Source organism: Stomoxys calcitrans, chromosome 1, assembly GCF_963082655.1.
Source record: "Stomoxys calcitrans chromosome 1, idStoCalc2.1, whole genome shotgun sequence".
Taxonomy (NCBI): Eukaryota; Metazoa; Arthropoda; class Insecta; order Diptera; family Muscidae; genus Stomoxys; species Stomoxys calcitrans.
Window position 1 is genome coordinate 160,754,398 of NC_081552.1, and position 17,107 is coordinate 160,771,504.

Below are 17,107 nucleotides of genomic sequence, written 5' to 3' on the forward strand. Positions count from 1 at the left end.
TACAGTGAAAAGAAAATGACAATCCAATGCCTACTCAATTTAACATATTTTTTAAAACTTAAAAGTGTTATATAAACTAACAAGGAAAATGAAAACTTAACCTACTTTGTTAAAAAATAAATAATTTAAACGACTGAGAATAATAAATGTGGATACACCACAGTACCCCCTCCCTAGTGAAAACGAAATTTATACTCCAGGAGCAAATGATACTTTCTTTGCGGATCGTAATTTCATTGTTGACGTTCCTTGTGAATTGCTTGAAGTATCCGGAACTTGAATTGATTTTGATTCATTTAAGAGATAGGCGGGTTTGAGCCGGTCGATGGATATAACCTTTTCATCCTGGCCTCGTCTAATTTTGAATGTCTTACTATTCCGCGAAATTACTTGAAATGGGCCCTCGTAGGGAGGTTGTAGAGGTTTTCGAACTGTATCATTTCTTACAAAAACATGTGAGCATTTCAGTAGATCCATGGGTACAAAAATTGTATGCTTCCCATGTCTTATTCCAGGAGTTGGTCTTATATTTTGCATATTATTATGAAATTCATCGATCCAATTGTCTGAATATTTGGAGTTGACGTTATCAAATATCTTACCAGGAAGTCTGAGGTTGGTACCAAAAACCATTTCAGCAGAAGAAAAACCAACATCTTGAATAATTGCCGAGTGCAAACCCATCATAACTACAGGAAGAATTTCTACCCAATTCTGCGATTTGTATGACTTGATAGCTGCCTTCATTGTTCTATGCCATCTTTCAATTTGGCCATTGCTTTGCGGATGGTAAGGTGTTGTATGGGTAGCATTTACTCATAATAACCGCGAAAATTCTCGAAAAAGAGCAGATTCAAATTGTCTTCCCTGATCGGTTGTAATAGATGACGGAACTCCATATCGGGAAACCCAGCCTGACAGAAATGCTGAAGCAACGGTTGTTGCTGTTATGTCTGTCAACGGTATAGCCTCGGTCCATCTGGTAAATCTGTCAATACAAGTGAGAACATACCTGAAATTTTGACATAGAGGTAGCGGACCAACCAAATCGATGCTGATGTTTTTAAAACGTTCCGTTGGTAACTTAAAATTTCCAAGAGGACTCTTGACGTGGCGATTAACCTTTGCCTTTTGACAGGATATACAACATTTGGTCCAAACATGCAGGTCCTTAGATATTGATGGCTAAACAAAACGAGTTTTAATCATGCTTGTTGTTGCTCGGAAGCCTGGATGAGATATTCCATGTAGTGATTCAAAAAGAGGCTTGCGAAAATGTTTGGTTATATATGGTCGTATTGCTTTTGTTGACACATCACAATAAACTTCAACATTCGAGCCAGGGACAACCATTTTTTTCAAGACAAGAGATGTGTTAACATTTAGTAATTGTTGTAATTCTGTGTCGGACTCTTGCGAACGAGCCAATTCGTTTTAATCCAAAGGTGATGGTAATGATACTGCATCCAATCGAGATAATGCGTCTGCAACTGTGTTATCTTTTCCGGAAATATGTCTTATGTCGACAGTATGCTGCCCTATGTAATCAAGGTGTCGCAGTTGCCGTGGGGATGCCTTCTCCGGTTTCTGTTTAAATGCATATATTAGGGGTTTGTGGTCTGTGCAAATAAAGAACTCTCTTTCTTCCAAAAAATATTGGAAGTGTTTCAGTGCTGAGTATGCTGCGAGAAGTTCTCTGTCATATGCACTATATTTCATTTGAGACGAGCTCAATTTCTTTGAGAAAAATGCTGTGGGTTTCCACTCACCGCTAATAAATTGTTGTAAAACTCCACCCATTCCGGTATCCGATGCATCAATCCACAAAGATATCGGAGCATTGAGTTTTGGATGAACAAGTAGAGCTGCATCAGCTCATGAGTTCTTGCATTCTTTGAAAGCTTCAAGTAAGTCCTCTGTCCATTGGATCTTTGCTTTCGTTCCCTTTTTATTTCCAGAACAGATTGCAGATTGACTGTTGATGTGCTGCATTAGGAATAAATCGTCTATAGAAAATTTATCATTCCTAAAAACCTTCGCAGCTCTTTTTCAGTTTCTGGCAACTTGTAGCCTTTGATTGCTTCTACGCGGGATGGCAGAGGTTTGATACCATCTGCATTGACTACATATCCTAAAAATTTGACTTCTGCAACTCCGAGCACCAACTTGGAATAATTAATAGTAACACCAAACTCTCGAAATCTTGAAAATAATTTCCTGAGATGTTCCAAGTGCTCCTCTTTGTTGTTTGACACAATGAGGATATCATCTATATAGGCGTAACAGAAATCCAAACCTTGTATGACCTCATGTATGAAGCGCTGAAAAGACTGAGCTGCATTACAAAGTCCAAAGCTCATTCGGGGAAACTCAAATAACCCAAATGGAGTTATATTTGCAGTCTTAGCAATGTCAGATTCTTCAACTGGTATTTGATGATATGCTTTAACAAGGTCCACTTTACTAAATATTTGCTTACCGCTCAACATGTGTCCAAAATCGTGTATGTGAGGAACAGGATAGCGGTCGGGAGTGGTAACAGCATTTAAACGGCGGTAGTCGCCACATAGTCGCCACTCTCCATTTGACTTCGGGACTAAATGCAACGGACATGACCAGGAACTTTTCGAAGGACGACATATACCTTGTTGCAGCATCAAATCAAACTCACGCTTTACAATTTTGAGCTTCTCAGGGGACAATCTTTGTGCTTTTGCATGAACCGGTGGACCTTCTGTGTGGATAACATGTTTCACAGAATGCTTTGCTGGTGAAATACGATTGTCACTTTGCGTCAGTTCAGGAAATTGTAGAAAAAGCTTACAAAATTCTGAGTTTTTTGAAATTGATTTTACGGAATTTAAAGATCCAGAAAATAACGTTGCTTTACTTTCTGATCTGGACGTATTATCTATCAGACGATTGTTCTTTACATCAACCAATAACCCAAAATGGCTAAGAAAATCAGCGCCAATTATTGGTCTGTTGACACTGGCAACGATAAAATTCCAAGTAAATTTTCGGTTGAGGCCAAGAGTTAGCTGCTGCTATTAATTCAAGACTTGATAGGTTTTGGCGTTTTTCAGTTGAGGTAGCCGGGAACACAGACACATCAGCACCAGTATCGATAAGAAACTCATATTTTAGGTTTGTATCACGAACAAAAAGGCGACATATCTGTTGGCAGTCCTCATCCGTCACCGATGATGAGGAGCCTTTTAGTTTTCCGGAGAAAAATTTGGCACAAATGAGCAGGGCTGGACACATTTGTTAGCACGATCACCAAACTTATAATGATACCAACAAAAAGGTTTATCACGTGACTTACTCTGTGACCTGCCTCTTGATTTTGAACGGCTTCTTGATTGATTTGCGAGTGCCTCGATCTTCTTGGTTATTTCTTCAATTTTGGCTGGTAAATCCCGAATTTGTGTCGACTCTGTCGGTTTTCTTGAGGATATAGCACTAACATCCCATGATTCCGCGGTTTCAGAAATCTTATCGGCCATAGCCGCCAAATTGCTTAAAGATTTACTGCTTACCGATAAAATTGCTTGAGTTTGCTTCGGAAGTCTTTGCATCCATAGATACTTTAAAAGTTCATCCGAAACCTCACCAGAGGCTAAACAGATCATCTCACGGAGTAATATTGATGGCTTTTTATCGCCAAGTTCCATTTCACGCAACAAACGCTTCAACCGCTTCTCTTCCGAATCCATGAAACGCTCTTGGAGACTCTTCTTTAGCGTTTCATACATATTTGTTTCTGGTGGATTGAGAATAAGGTCGCTTACCTCCGAAAGAACGCTTGCGTCTATGGGTCCAACAATTGTATGGAATTTGGTTGAATCGGATGTTATTCCAGATGTTATAAATTGACTTTCGACCTGTTTGAAACATAATGCTGGATTGTTGCGCCAGAATGGTGGTACCAATTTTGGTTCCCAAATGTTCGAATTGTGAATAGATCATGTGGTCACCCCTCATATATTTCCTAGTTGTACCGACATGCCAAATTTCAGACCTCTAGCTCCATGTGTAAAGAAAGTACCGAATGGTACCAATTTTGGTACCAAAATGTTCGAATTGTGAATAGATCATTTAGTCACCCATCATATGTTTTCTAGTTGTACCTACATGCCAAATTTCAGACCTCTAGCTTCATGTATAGAGAAAGTACCAAATGGTACCAATTACTGTACTTTACGTAAGTTATCTCCCTACCAGTACTATTTTTGCAATTTTTCCTTTTCGGTAGATATTTTTTGAGTCAAATTTCTTAATTCTAGCTCTATTCATCCGCCCTGTACAAAGTTCACCCATTTCGTAAATTTTTGGTACTTTTTTTAGTATCTAAATGTAGAAATTTCGAAAAAGTCGTCTATTCATCCAATTAAGTTTGCCGTGGTGTACCTACGTTCCGAAATTCGGAGCTCTAGCTCAATTTACTTAGAAAGTGTCATACTACCACTTCCGGTACTATTTGGAAAAAATTTTGCCACCAAATCTTATTTCTTCGAGACACTCCTTAATTTTAGCCCAAAATCATAATTCTAGACCTATCTGTTCGTACTGTGTAAAAAACCCACAATTTCGCATTTTTGTTTCTTTTTAGTACCCAAACGTATGCATATCACGAAATCCTGTCTTATTCCGTGCCTGTGGTCCAATACCAACATTTGTGCAAGATTTCATGATTCTACTTTTAACCGTTTGGGCTGGGCGACGATCAGTCTGTCAGTCACGCTATTCTTTTATATATTTTGACAATGACATAGTAAATGAAAATGAATAAAAAACCAAACAAATAAAAATTTAAAAAAGTGTAGAAATCACTATTAACATTTTTGATTAATGAGAAACACATAAAAAAATGCGCCCAATTCTCTAAAATTACTTTAAAGAAAAAATAAAACCGAAAAAAATTGCCCACCGCGGGAATCGAACCTGGGTTTGCGGTAGAAATGGAGTCGGATTGTACATGAGCATTTTTACCCTTGCCGTATTGTATGCACCTACGTATGCCTGCAAACTGCAATGAAGGGGTATGTTGTCTGCTACAATTTTATTGTTAAGTTAAAGTAAACCTTTCGCCGTTCACTACATTAATTGTGTGGTGGCTGAGTTGGAAGAGTATGCGCTTTGCATTTGAAGGGACCTGAGTTCAAATCACGCTGGCAGCAAAAAGTCAGCTTCAATAAAATGTTGAAGTGGGTATGAAAATAATAATTAACACTCGAAAAGGGACAAAATGTCTCAAATATAATTGCCTAAAAAAGTGGTTTTTCTATTTTTCCTTTATTATGTGATACAAATATCCTATTTTTCGCAGTGCTGTAAAAACAACCTTAAGAGCAAGCCTTATCTAATTAGTGTTGCAGGCCAGTTCGAAACACTGTTTTTGTAGGACTCGTAAATGGGCATATTTTGCAGGCCCTTCAGCAGGCGTATATCGTGCCAATGACACACAATTATTTTGAAATGGTGTTTACATTTGTGTGGAAGTACTGGCAACTGCCTTTGCAGGCACATGCGTATGCATGTATTTCGCCTCTTTCCGCTACTAGGCACATTTAACATAAACATCAAACATTTTTAAAGGTTTTTTATTATGTTTTTCTGTCCCAAATAGAAACAAAAACAAAGTGAACATTTTTCTGTGTAAAGATAACACTTGAGAGACATTTTTTTCTAAAGGCAAAATTTCAATGAATATTGCCTAAAAACATAATGTTGCTCAGACCCGGCCTCCTCGAAATTATTTTTTTTAAAGAAAGATTTCAATAAATTTCAATAACGGCTTCAAACGAAAACATTTTGTTAAAGTTTTTTCTATAGACAATTTTCAATAAATATTTTTAAAGTCAAATTGTTAACCCATTACGCCTGACTTTCGATTTCCTTGTCCGATTTGGATGAAATTTCATATATTCATAATTTAGACCATTTTTATTAACGTAGTCATTTTAAATTTTTGTAACAACAAATTTTTTAAGTGCATTTGTAAACATTTTTGGAAAAAATAAATAATAGTCTTTTTATTTCCTAAGCCACAATGTATTTACAATAAAAAAAAATATTTTTTTTCAATATTTTATAACCATTTAACGAATGGCTTATCGCCATAAACTTATTTTTTAATATAGAAACCATCAAATGCAACAAGGCACTAAAATAGATTCCAGAAATCTGACTCCTAAGAATTTTGATAAAAATTTTTGTAGGATATTTTTGGTTTTAGAAAATGACCTACTTTCGACAAGCCAATTTTTTCCCAAAACATTACCTCATATCATGTGAAAATTGTTTTTATCTACTTTCAGTCGTCCATTTTACGCCAATCCAAACTTCATTAGGATAAAAATCTATATGAATTTTATCGTAAATCGTAAAAATTTTAATTTGAAATTTTATATGCAGAAAAAATATTATTTAAAAATTGTCTTCTTGTTAGCTGAAACAATTTTCCAAAGAATGATTAGAAATATTTTATTATATTTGATATTTGAAATACATTAAGGCATATTTTACGGAGCTCATAGTGACTTAGTATCAAAATCTATCAGTCAATAGCAAGCAGCGTTGATTTTGGAAGAAATTCAGTAGTTCTGTAGGCTTTGGCTGTAGATTTGGACAGAATGAAATATTTTTAAAAAAATTTTAAAATTTACATTTTGAATTTTTGATTTTCTTCAAAGAAAATCTTTTTACACTGAAAAGAACTTAACACCCACCTTAAGTAAGGAAATGTGTTTAAATAATATTAGTCAGCAGACTTTTATCTATGAGATCGCGTTTTATATTTTACTTACGGTTGTCGTTAGGTCATTTGTCATTATTTATTTATTTCATTTACGGAGTAAAAATTAGTGGTCGCGAAATCGAATAAATGCGGACCGATGTGAGTCAAAGTTTCAGCTCAATATCTCTATTTTTAAAGACTGTAGCGTGATTTCATGTGACAGACAGTCTTAGATTTTTACGATGATCAAGAATATATATAATTATAGGAGCGGAAATGGATATTTCGATGTGTTGCAAACGGAATGCCAAAATGAATATGCCCCTATCCTTTAGTGGTGGGTATAAAAAGCCACTTTTATTGTCAGATTGAAATTTAAGACCGCAATTTGCACTAGTTCCCCCGATAACTGAACGGAATATCGGGCCAAAATTAGATATAGCTGCCATATAGACCAACCCGATTTGATTGAAATTTACCCATTTCGATTAAATATGGAACAGTGAGTTTATGACATCCAAACTGAATATGGTCCAGGTCGGTATAGGTTAGATTGAAAAGAGGGTACAAATATTAATCTGTTCCATACCACTATAGACATACGCCTAAGCCAGTAATCTGCTTGTTGTGCGCTCTAAAAACTAAAAAGTCGGTATATGTTAGGATATAGTTGTTATATACGATTTGCTGAATTAGGGTTTTAAGCCCATAGAAGCCCCATTTATTACGCGATTTCGCTGAAATTTGAGATAGTGATTTGGTTTAGTCCTTATTATGTCCGAACTGAATATGGTCCAGATCGGATTACATTTAGATATAGCTGTCATATGGCCCGATATTCTGATTTAGGGTTTTAATATCTTAAAAAGCCGTATTTCCCTGTTTCGCTAAAATTAAGAACATTGAGTTGGACTTAATTTCCGTTCTGGCCGAACTAAATTTCTTCCAAATCCGACCATATTTTGTTATAAATTTGGAACATGGAGTTGCGCTAGGTCATCCGGTATCCGAACCGCTTACTATCCATATCAGACCATATTTCCATATATCTGCCAAATGGATCGATCTGTGATCATAAGCCATTAAGTCCCCATTTATAACCTGATTTCCCCAAAATTTGAAACTGTGATTTGTATAAGGCTTCTCGGAATTATGGCCGGGTTCAAAGTGTACAATCAGGAGATCGGTTTATATGGGAGCTATATACGTTTATGGACCAGTTGAGACTATACATGACAAGAATGTTGGAGGTCATAAAAGAAACCGGTTTGCGAAATTTCAGCCAAATCGGATGGGAATTGCGCCCTCTAGAGGCTCAAGGAATCAATGAGGTAGATCGGTTTATATGGGCGTTTTATAAAGATTTAGTCCGATATAGACGGCGATCAAGAAGATTAGGAGTTGATAATTGCTTGATGTTGTAAATGTAATGACAAAATTAGTATATGACTTGCCCTATGACAATGTGTAAGCGGAAGTTTTGGCCGAGTTACAAGTGTACAATCAGGAGATCGGTTTATATGGGAGCTATATACGTTTATGGACCAGTTGAGACTATACATGACAAGAATGTTGGAGGTCATAAAAGAAACCGGTTTGCGAAATTTCAGCCAAATCGGATGGCAATTGCGCCCTCTAGAGGCTCAAGGAACAAATGAGGTAGATCGGTTTATATGGGCGTTTTATAAAGATTTAATCTGATATAGGCGGCGATCAAGAAGATTAGGAGTTAATAATTGCTTGATGTTGTAAATGTAATGACAAAATTAGTATATGACTTGCCCTATGACAATGTGTAGCGGAAATAAAGTTCCCGCTCCGGATGCCTGGTCATAACAACGATTGGCATAAATATCTTCTCAGACAGTAAGGTAGCCATTAAATCCCTGGAGAACGTATTTCTGAACACAAAAACCGCTCTCGAATGTCCTAGATCTCTCAACGGGATAGCTGAACAGTTCATAATTCACCTGTTCTGAGTGCCGGGCCACATCCCAGCGAATTGTTAAGTGGACGAGCTTGCGAGACTGCCACTTAAACCTAACCTAATGATTCTGCTGAAGCTGTGAGAACTTTGAGAGGGAGGAACAATAGAACATCTACTGAGGACTTGTCTGATTTAACAAATAGCTATAACAATAGACTTCAATGTCGAGGTTTTATCATTATCAATTAGGCCCAACCTAACCTAATTGTAGCGGTTGACTATAAGGAGAGTTGCTAAAAAAATGGTACAATTCTTCGCATTAGCCACAATTACATCGCCACAAAAGATTTAAGACTAATCATCCCTTCTATCGGGGTTATGTAAAGTTTTGGTAGTGAACCACAACTTTGGAAACTAAGTCACGTTCCTAGATGCACAATAATTAAGTGGAAAAAATTCTGCCATTTTTGGATCAAAAGAGATATCTTCAGGAAATTTTATATGGTTATAGCTGAAGTGTTAACTATATCAGATTCACGGGCCTGAGTAGCTCGTAGGCCGATTAGTAGGCCATCAAATTGGGTCACCTCGAGAAGGCGCATTTGTATTGCGATTTTATAATATGCGCAAATAACCGTTTGAAAATGGCAGAATTTTTTCCACTACATTTTGGTACCATCGCAACCTAACATTTCGCTAGCCTTAGTTGGGCACCCTAATGATTTAATCACTATAACATTCTAAGACGATTAAAAGGATGATGTATATTTGACTCAGCATTAAAAAATTCAATCAAGTAGATTGCATTTTCTTTCAAATTCTTGTTGAAATCATAATATAAAACGATTTTGAGGCTAAATAAAAAGAAGCGCTAAAAAGCGGGTTTTAAAACAAAAGGAAATTCAGTGTCTATTAAAAATGCACAAACTTGTGCCAAAAATTATTTGTTTCTTTGTTTTACAGTTTAAAATATCAATGTGTATTGATTTAAAATATATGTTTCTGAATAGTTCAAGCTTTGGATAACATTGTTAATTTCATATGATAATTTTTATGTTCTATGCTCTTATCTTTTTTCATAGCTCTTTGTTGTTGCAACAGTTCCATTTCCAAAATTGATTTAATTTAATGAACATTTCTGGCATCCAGTACTTGCAAAATGTGGCATTGTATTTATGGTTCTGTCACTTTGCCTGTCAAAAAAAAAAAAAACCTTTTAACAACTATTTAATGCCTTTATGAAATATTTTTTTTTTCTTACCAGTTTTTAACAGTTGAAAAGTTTTTTTCCAATAGTAATATTCATTCATGTTGAACAGCTGAATAGTTCTTAATCATTCTTTAAAATATGAAAACTATTGTAATCCGTCGACTAAAGGCCAAATTTGAAAAAAAATGTCAGCTACCATGTAAGAGTTCCTGAGTAACCTAAAAGAAGTAAATAAACTCAATTAATTTTGGCAACTCAACTGCAATTAGCGTTTTAAATTTTAATGCAAAGTCCCCAATTGATTGAGAATTCTAGAAATCTAAGAATAGCTAAATATGAGTGCCTTGTATATTAATCGACCTATATTGGCCGAGTTTGGTCTTTGGATATCATAATTTCGTAAAAAAATCTGGCAAAAATTAAGGTTTTAGAAGCTCTTATTTATTCAATTTCAATTTATGAGCCCATTTGGGCCGTATTTATAACCTACACCCCTTCTGTGATACAAAGTATTATAACTCTGTGCATTTGTTTGTAATAACCCTTTAATGCATAATGCCCCCTACACTAAGAAAGAAGTGGTTTATAATATGAATTAAAAAACGTATTCCAATTAACAAGGTCAATTTTAATACAATTTGGTTAAATATTGCATTAAATAAGGAAAAATTGCAAGTGTTAAATAAATTTTACACGTCTTTAGTTAGTTGCAAATGGTTTATAAATTTGAATTTAGTAAGTATTTTTACTAAACCAAAATTCTATTCAACAAGTAAAATATTCCTTTGGTAAACAACGCTTTAATTAACTCATGATAAAAGGTTCGTTGTTTTCAGTTCAACGATCCATAAAATATATTTTCTTCAAGTTGAATACAAATTTGTAAAAAAATTAATTCATAAAATTTCCTAAATTTTAAAAAAGTTTTGTTCAACTTAAAAATATCGCAAGTTCTTACTTAAAATGATGTTAAACTGACATCAAATAAGGATAGAAAAACGGAAATAAAGTTAAGTTAAGTTAACTTAAGTTCGGCCGGGCCGAACTTTGGATACCCACCACCTCGGGTATATATGTAAACCACCTTGCATCAAAATCCGGTAAGAATTGCATACCTTATGTCCCATAGCAGTTATATCGAAATGTGATCTGATTTGGACCAAATACTAATAAGTACAAGTCATTGTGCAATTGTGTATAACAAAATATTGGTCTTTTTAGTAGCTATATCTAAAAATAAACCGATCTAAACTATCCTAAATCGGAGGATCGGTCTATATGGCAGCTATACCCAAATCTGGACCGATCTGAGCCAAATTGACGAAGGGCCTTACACAGCTCACTGTCTCAAATTTCAGCGAAATCGGATTATAAATGTGGCTTTTATGGGCCTAAGACCCTATATCGAAGGATCGGTCTAATGGCAGCTATAACCAAATCTGGACCGATCCGGGCCAAATTAACGAAGGATGTCGAAGGGCCCAAAACAACTCACTGTCCCAAATTTCAGCAAAATCGGATAATAAATGTGGCTTTTAGGGCCTAAGACCCTAAATCGGAGGATCGGTCTATATGGGGGCTATATCAAGATGTAATCTGATATAGCCCATCTTCGAAAGATATCTGTGCAAAGTTTCAGCTTAATATCTCTATTTTTGAAGACTGTAGCGTGATTTCAACAGACAGACGAACGGACATGTCTAGATCGTCTTAGATTTTTACGCTGATCAAGAATAAATATACTTTATAGGGTTGGAGATGTATATTTCAATGTGTTGCAAACGGAATGACAAAATGAATATACCCCCATCTTTCGGTGGTGGATATAAAAAACAAAACTCACCGTCGAGAGTATGGTTTAGTCAGACAATTCTGGCCTCTACAGCACTCCTGTGCCTTCTCGCAGTTGCGTGGCAGTGAAACAACAGGTGCTCGACCGTCTCCAACTTTTGTTGAATAGATGGCAATTGCAAATTTGCCAATGAACATTCCATTAAGAAACAGGGGCAAATTTTTCACATATTTTCCACTGACATACAACACCTCGGGTAGTATCAGTGTCTTGTATAGTCGAGAGTTGGTTTTACTCCTGAACTACTTGCTCAATTTAACGTAGCCAATATATTCTGTTGGCCAATATAATCCTTTGCTTTATTTCAAAACTGGTGTCATTCTTATCGTTCACGGCGGCGCTGAATATCCGAAAGTTGTAGTTCCCAACTTTCTCCATTTTCTTTATCTGCTTATGTTACAGGATTTTGTGGGAGTTGATACCATCTATTTTTTCTTATCTCCATTTACTGCCAAAGCCACTTCCGTTGCTTCTCTTTCGATACTCTCAAAGGCTGCAATTGCTCCTAACGGTGACCGACCCATAATATCGCAGTGTTCAGCGAGTAGCATATCGATGGCTTAATAATAAAAAGACCCATTTTAATTTTTTTTCCAAAATGACGTTAATTGTTTATTCTGGAAGACAAATGTCAGATGCAACTTGCTTCAAAATTTCAGACGAATATAATCGCAAATAACAGAGTAATAACGATTTCAAAAAAGGACGAATTTTTTCCTTCTCCGGTTAAATTACAAAAAGATCGAGATAGGCCCATTATATATTAAGCCATCGATATGTTTTCTTGTGAGTAGTGTGTCATGCCTATTCACACCAGCATCTCGTATAATCTTCTCCAGCAAGATTAAAGAGATCACACGATGCGCGGTCTCTCTGTCTGAAACCTCGTTTGGTTTAAACGTTTCGGATAGGTTCGTTCCTATTTTAACTGAGAAGCGTGTATCATCAAGCGCCATTCTGTAAAGTTTTGCAGGGATACTGAGACATGGCTTGAAATACCTTTGAACGTATGTATAAGATAGTTTTGCATTCAACGAAAATACAGCAGGTTTAGATATTTCCTTCTCGGGTCTTCTCCAGGATTTGGCGCAATGTTAATATCTATTCTATGGTGGATTTACCAGGTCTAAAGCCGTACTGATAAGCAGAGCTGCCAGACGTGACGATTTTCTTCGTTTTGACGATTTTTTTTTTTGCATTAAGTCCCTTTATGTTTTGAATATTTTTTTGCTTTGAAGGTAACAAATTATTCAGGTTATCAGGCTGATATGGGAAAACGGGGTTATTTTTTTTTTGCTGAATATAGTAGTATAGTCGGGGTTTTACTATCTCGGTTTTTGTGTCAAAAAAGGCCCGTCGTTTTTAAGATGTTATTTGTCAGTACTATATTAGCTCTTTATAATAATAGAATAAGTTCTGGAACAAAAATCGAAATTTCAATAAAATTTGAAAGTTTGCCTTTATTAACATTTCACCGAAATTTTGTCCTTTGAGAAATTTAAAAAAAAAATTTATATTAACGATTTCATTGAAATTAAGTGTTTAAGTTCAATTTTGTCTTTGGAGAAAATTTCTTAATACTATTTTTAATCTAGAGCTGATTTCCTTAATATTTTGTGCTTATAGAAAATTTAATTGACATTTTGCATTTGAATATTAAATATTGAAATGTTTATGGTTTTTATACCCTACACCATAGGAGGGGGGTATACTAATTTAGTTATTCTGTTTGTAACTACTCGAAATATTCGTCTGGGACCCCATAAAGTACATAAATTCTTAATCGTCGCGACATTTTATGTCGATCTAGCCATGTCCGTCCGTTTGTCCGTCTGTCTGTCGAAAGCAGAAATTTTGCACTAATACTTCTTATTAGTGTAGGTCGGTTGGTATTGTAAATGGGCTATTTCGGTCCATGTTTTGATATAGCTGCCATATAAACCGATCTTGGGACATGACTTCTTGAGCCTCTATAGTGTGCAATTCTTATCCGATTGGAATAAAACTTTGCATGACGTGTTTTGTAATAATATTCAACAACTGTGCCAAGTATGGTTCAAATCGGTCCGTAACCTGATATAGCTGTCATATAAACCGATCTTGGGTCTTGACTTCTTGAGCCTCTAGAGGGCGCACTTTTTATTAGATTTGAATGAATATTTGCACGAAGTATTTTATTTTGATATCCAACCACTGTGCCAAGTATGGTTCAAATCGGTTCATAACCTGATATAGCTGTCATATAAACAGATCTGAGGTCTTGACTTCTTGAGCTTCTAGAGGGCGCAATTCCTATCCGATTTGGCTGAAATTTTGCATGACTTATTTTATTTTTACTCTCAACAACTGTGCCAAATAAGGTTCAAATCGGTCCATAACCTGATATAGCTGCCATATAAACCGATCTGGGATCTTGACTTCTCTAGAGGTTGCAATTATTATCCGATGTGCCTGAAATTTTGTGCGACGGATCCTCCATCAACATACGTGTTTTGTATGGTCTGAATCGGTCTATAGCTCGATACAGCTCCCATATAAATCGATCTCTCTATTTTTCTTTTTGAGCCCCCAAAGGGGCGCAATTCTTATTCGAATTAGCTGACATTTTACAGAGGTCTCCAACATATAATTTAATTGTGGTCCAAGCTGGACCATATCTTGATATCGCTCTAATAGCAGAGGAAATCTTTTCTTATATCCTTTTTTGCCTAAGAAGAGATGCCGGGAAAAGAACTCGACAAATGCGATCCATGGTGGAGGGTATATAAGATTCGGCCCGGCCGAACTTAGCACGTTTTTACTTCTTTTAATGTAACAGTAAAATAAATCGATCAGCCCTCATAATTTGACCTTTGTACGAATAAGTCGAATTTAGATGTGACGATTTTATGACCTTTATTCAGAAAAAATTTTACTATTTTTTTAGATTTTTCACGTAAAAGACGTGGCAGCACTGCTGATAAGGCCTAATTATTTCGTGCTCTTTAAATTTTAATCTTTCACACAGTACGCCCGAAAGTAGCTTGTATGTGATGGGGAGGAGACTTATTCCTCTGTAGTTGGCATATTCCGTCTTGTCTCCTTTCTGGTGTACGGGACATGGTATGCTGAGTTTCCAATCATCTGGTATGCTTTCGTTTAGCGAGATCGCGCAGACGGGCTATTGCATACGCCCTATCAGCGTGTCGCTTCCGGTCATAAATAGTTCAGCGGGCAACCCATCGGCTCTTTCTGGCTTGTTGTTCTTGGAACTCATTCTGACTAGGAGATAAATATTCTACACCATCATCAGGGATTGGTTCGCGGTATCCTCTTCGCCGTTGTCGTCGGACACTAGCTGGGGAAAATGTTAAATTGCCACCAGTTGTGTTTCCAGCTTTCCGATGTCCAGCTTCAATCTATTACAATATGGTTTACTTGATTTCTCGTGTTTTGATCGGGCGAAAACCATGTGGTCGAAGTCTGAAATCCTGTGTAAAGGCGTGCAGTAGTGGAACTGAAAGTGTCAACAAAACAGATATATGTACTACCATATACATACCTTATACCTTTGGCTTATACCTTTGGTATAAGTAGGAGAATGAGCGTTACCTTATACCTTTGGTATAAGTAGGAGAATGAGCGTTACAGTTATGATATGGTTTTTCTTGTGCGTACTCATTGAACAATAACAGAGAGAAACAGGTGTGTGTTTTATTCGAGTGAGGAAGGTATTGATTTGTTTTCTTGTTCTCAAATAACTGTGGTACCACAAATATTTTCTTATTACTAGCGGTGACACAAATAAAATTGTGTATACATTCCCAGTTGCCCAGTCAGTAACCAGTTGGCACCATCGTCTAGTTCAGTAGCTAACTTTTAAAGCCAACTTTGTCCCTGCAGTTCCATTTTACGCAAAATTCTAAGATATGTAGTTTTTTATCCATTTTGCTCTCAAATACTATTTACAAAACTAGTGACAGATACTGCTGACGGGGGTCAGTTTAAAAAAATGATCGTGCTTCTTGCGTGCGAGAAAAAATTTTCACATGCCACTGATATTTTTGCAGACGCAGGTCCGAGTCCCCCGGCCGGCAAAAGTTTTTTTTATTATATTTTTTCTTTAAAATAACTTTAGAAAATTCGGCGTAAGTTTTTATGTATTTCTCAACCAATTTTTTTTAAAGTGATTTCTATATTTTTTTATTTTATGTTTAATTTTATTGAGAAAATACATAATTGCTGTGCAGTAATGCTTATTGCCTTATTCCATCATTAACAAAGTGATGTCGGTAGGCTAGAGGATGCGTGGAAGACTACCATACATAAGATGATGAGTTCAAATCTCCTCGCCGACCACTGACAAAACTGACAGAGAAAAAACCGAGAGCAAGCAGAAAAATAAAAATATGTCTTCAAACATTAACAAATGTCACAAAAAATCAATTACGGAACTAGTTTGTTGGAATTAGCAGAAGTACTAGTTCCAAGGTCAACTAGTTACGCCAATGACTATGACCCATGTTAAATTCACCTGTTGTTTTCACTGAAAGTAAACAAAAGTGGAACTAGTCCTGATTACTTTGGTACTAGTAAAGAAACAGGTTTGGAACTAGTGGCCTGGACTACTGGGTTGTACATGGGCAGCAACATACATACGCACATATTTCGTATGCCCGCGGGCAAAGGAAAGACAAATAGAACAAGCAACTTCGTGTGGCCTCATCCGGACAGTGCACAATAAATATTTGTTGTATCACCACCAATATCCGCTTGGAGAAACTAGATATGTTACTCTCTTTTTCTCTTTACTCACTCACACTTGATCTCATTTAAAACAATAACAATACCAACTTGTAACAGAATCTGAATTCTACTTATCTGTATTCACTGAATATTGAAAAACGGACAAACTGGTACAATCAGTTTAACTGTGCACGCCTTTAATCTGGTGCTGCTTACTACCAATCCATTATTGCAAGTTTCTTCATGAAGGCTAAATTTTCCGACTGTGGGGACAGAGATATTTTCCTTCCCTATTTTCCCAAATCGATTTTAATATTATGGGCGGGAGAGTGGTCATATTCTCTTTCTAGGCGCTCGTAGAACATATCCTTGGTCTGTTCGTACTTGGCTTCCGTAAGGCCATGGGCGCAAATGAGGCAGGTGTTGAATAATGGGGCCTTTATGCGGATTGTGATCAGCCTGTTATCTACTGCAGTAAACCTGTGTGTGGTGTTTCAGTCTCCGACAAACCACAAATTTATGCCTACTTTCTTGACAGTTATACTATTGTACAATGCTGCACCTCTCGGTGTTGTTATGGAGCCTTTCCCGGGCCATCGCATTTAGAGGAGGGCGGTAATGTCTGGCCTGTACTTTCCCAATGCATCCGCC

The 17,107-nt window shown here is 36.4% G+C and overlaps 1 long non-coding RNA gene across 3 annotated transcripts; it reads right to left on the minus strand.

Annotated features, from left to right (window-relative positions):
* Positions 1-9,570: 9,570 nt before the first annotated feature.
* Positions 9,571-13,331, minus strand: LOC106089139 (uncharacterized). 3 transcript variants are annotated; one of them, XR_001221558.2, is made up of 4 exons: positions 13,207-13,331; positions 11,723-13,147; positions 9,931-10,097; positions 9,571-9,862 (listed from the first exon to the last, which is right to left on the minus strand). It is a non-coding gene; the product is annotated as an uncharacterized LOC106089139 (long non-coding RNA). The 3 variants fall into 3 exon arrangements; XR_009396469.1 differs by having other exon boundaries at positions 11,723-12,994; positions 13,058-13,331; XR_001221557.2 differs by having other exon boundaries at positions 11,723-13,324.
* Between the last annotated feature and the right edge of the window lie 3,776 nt (positions 13,332-17,107).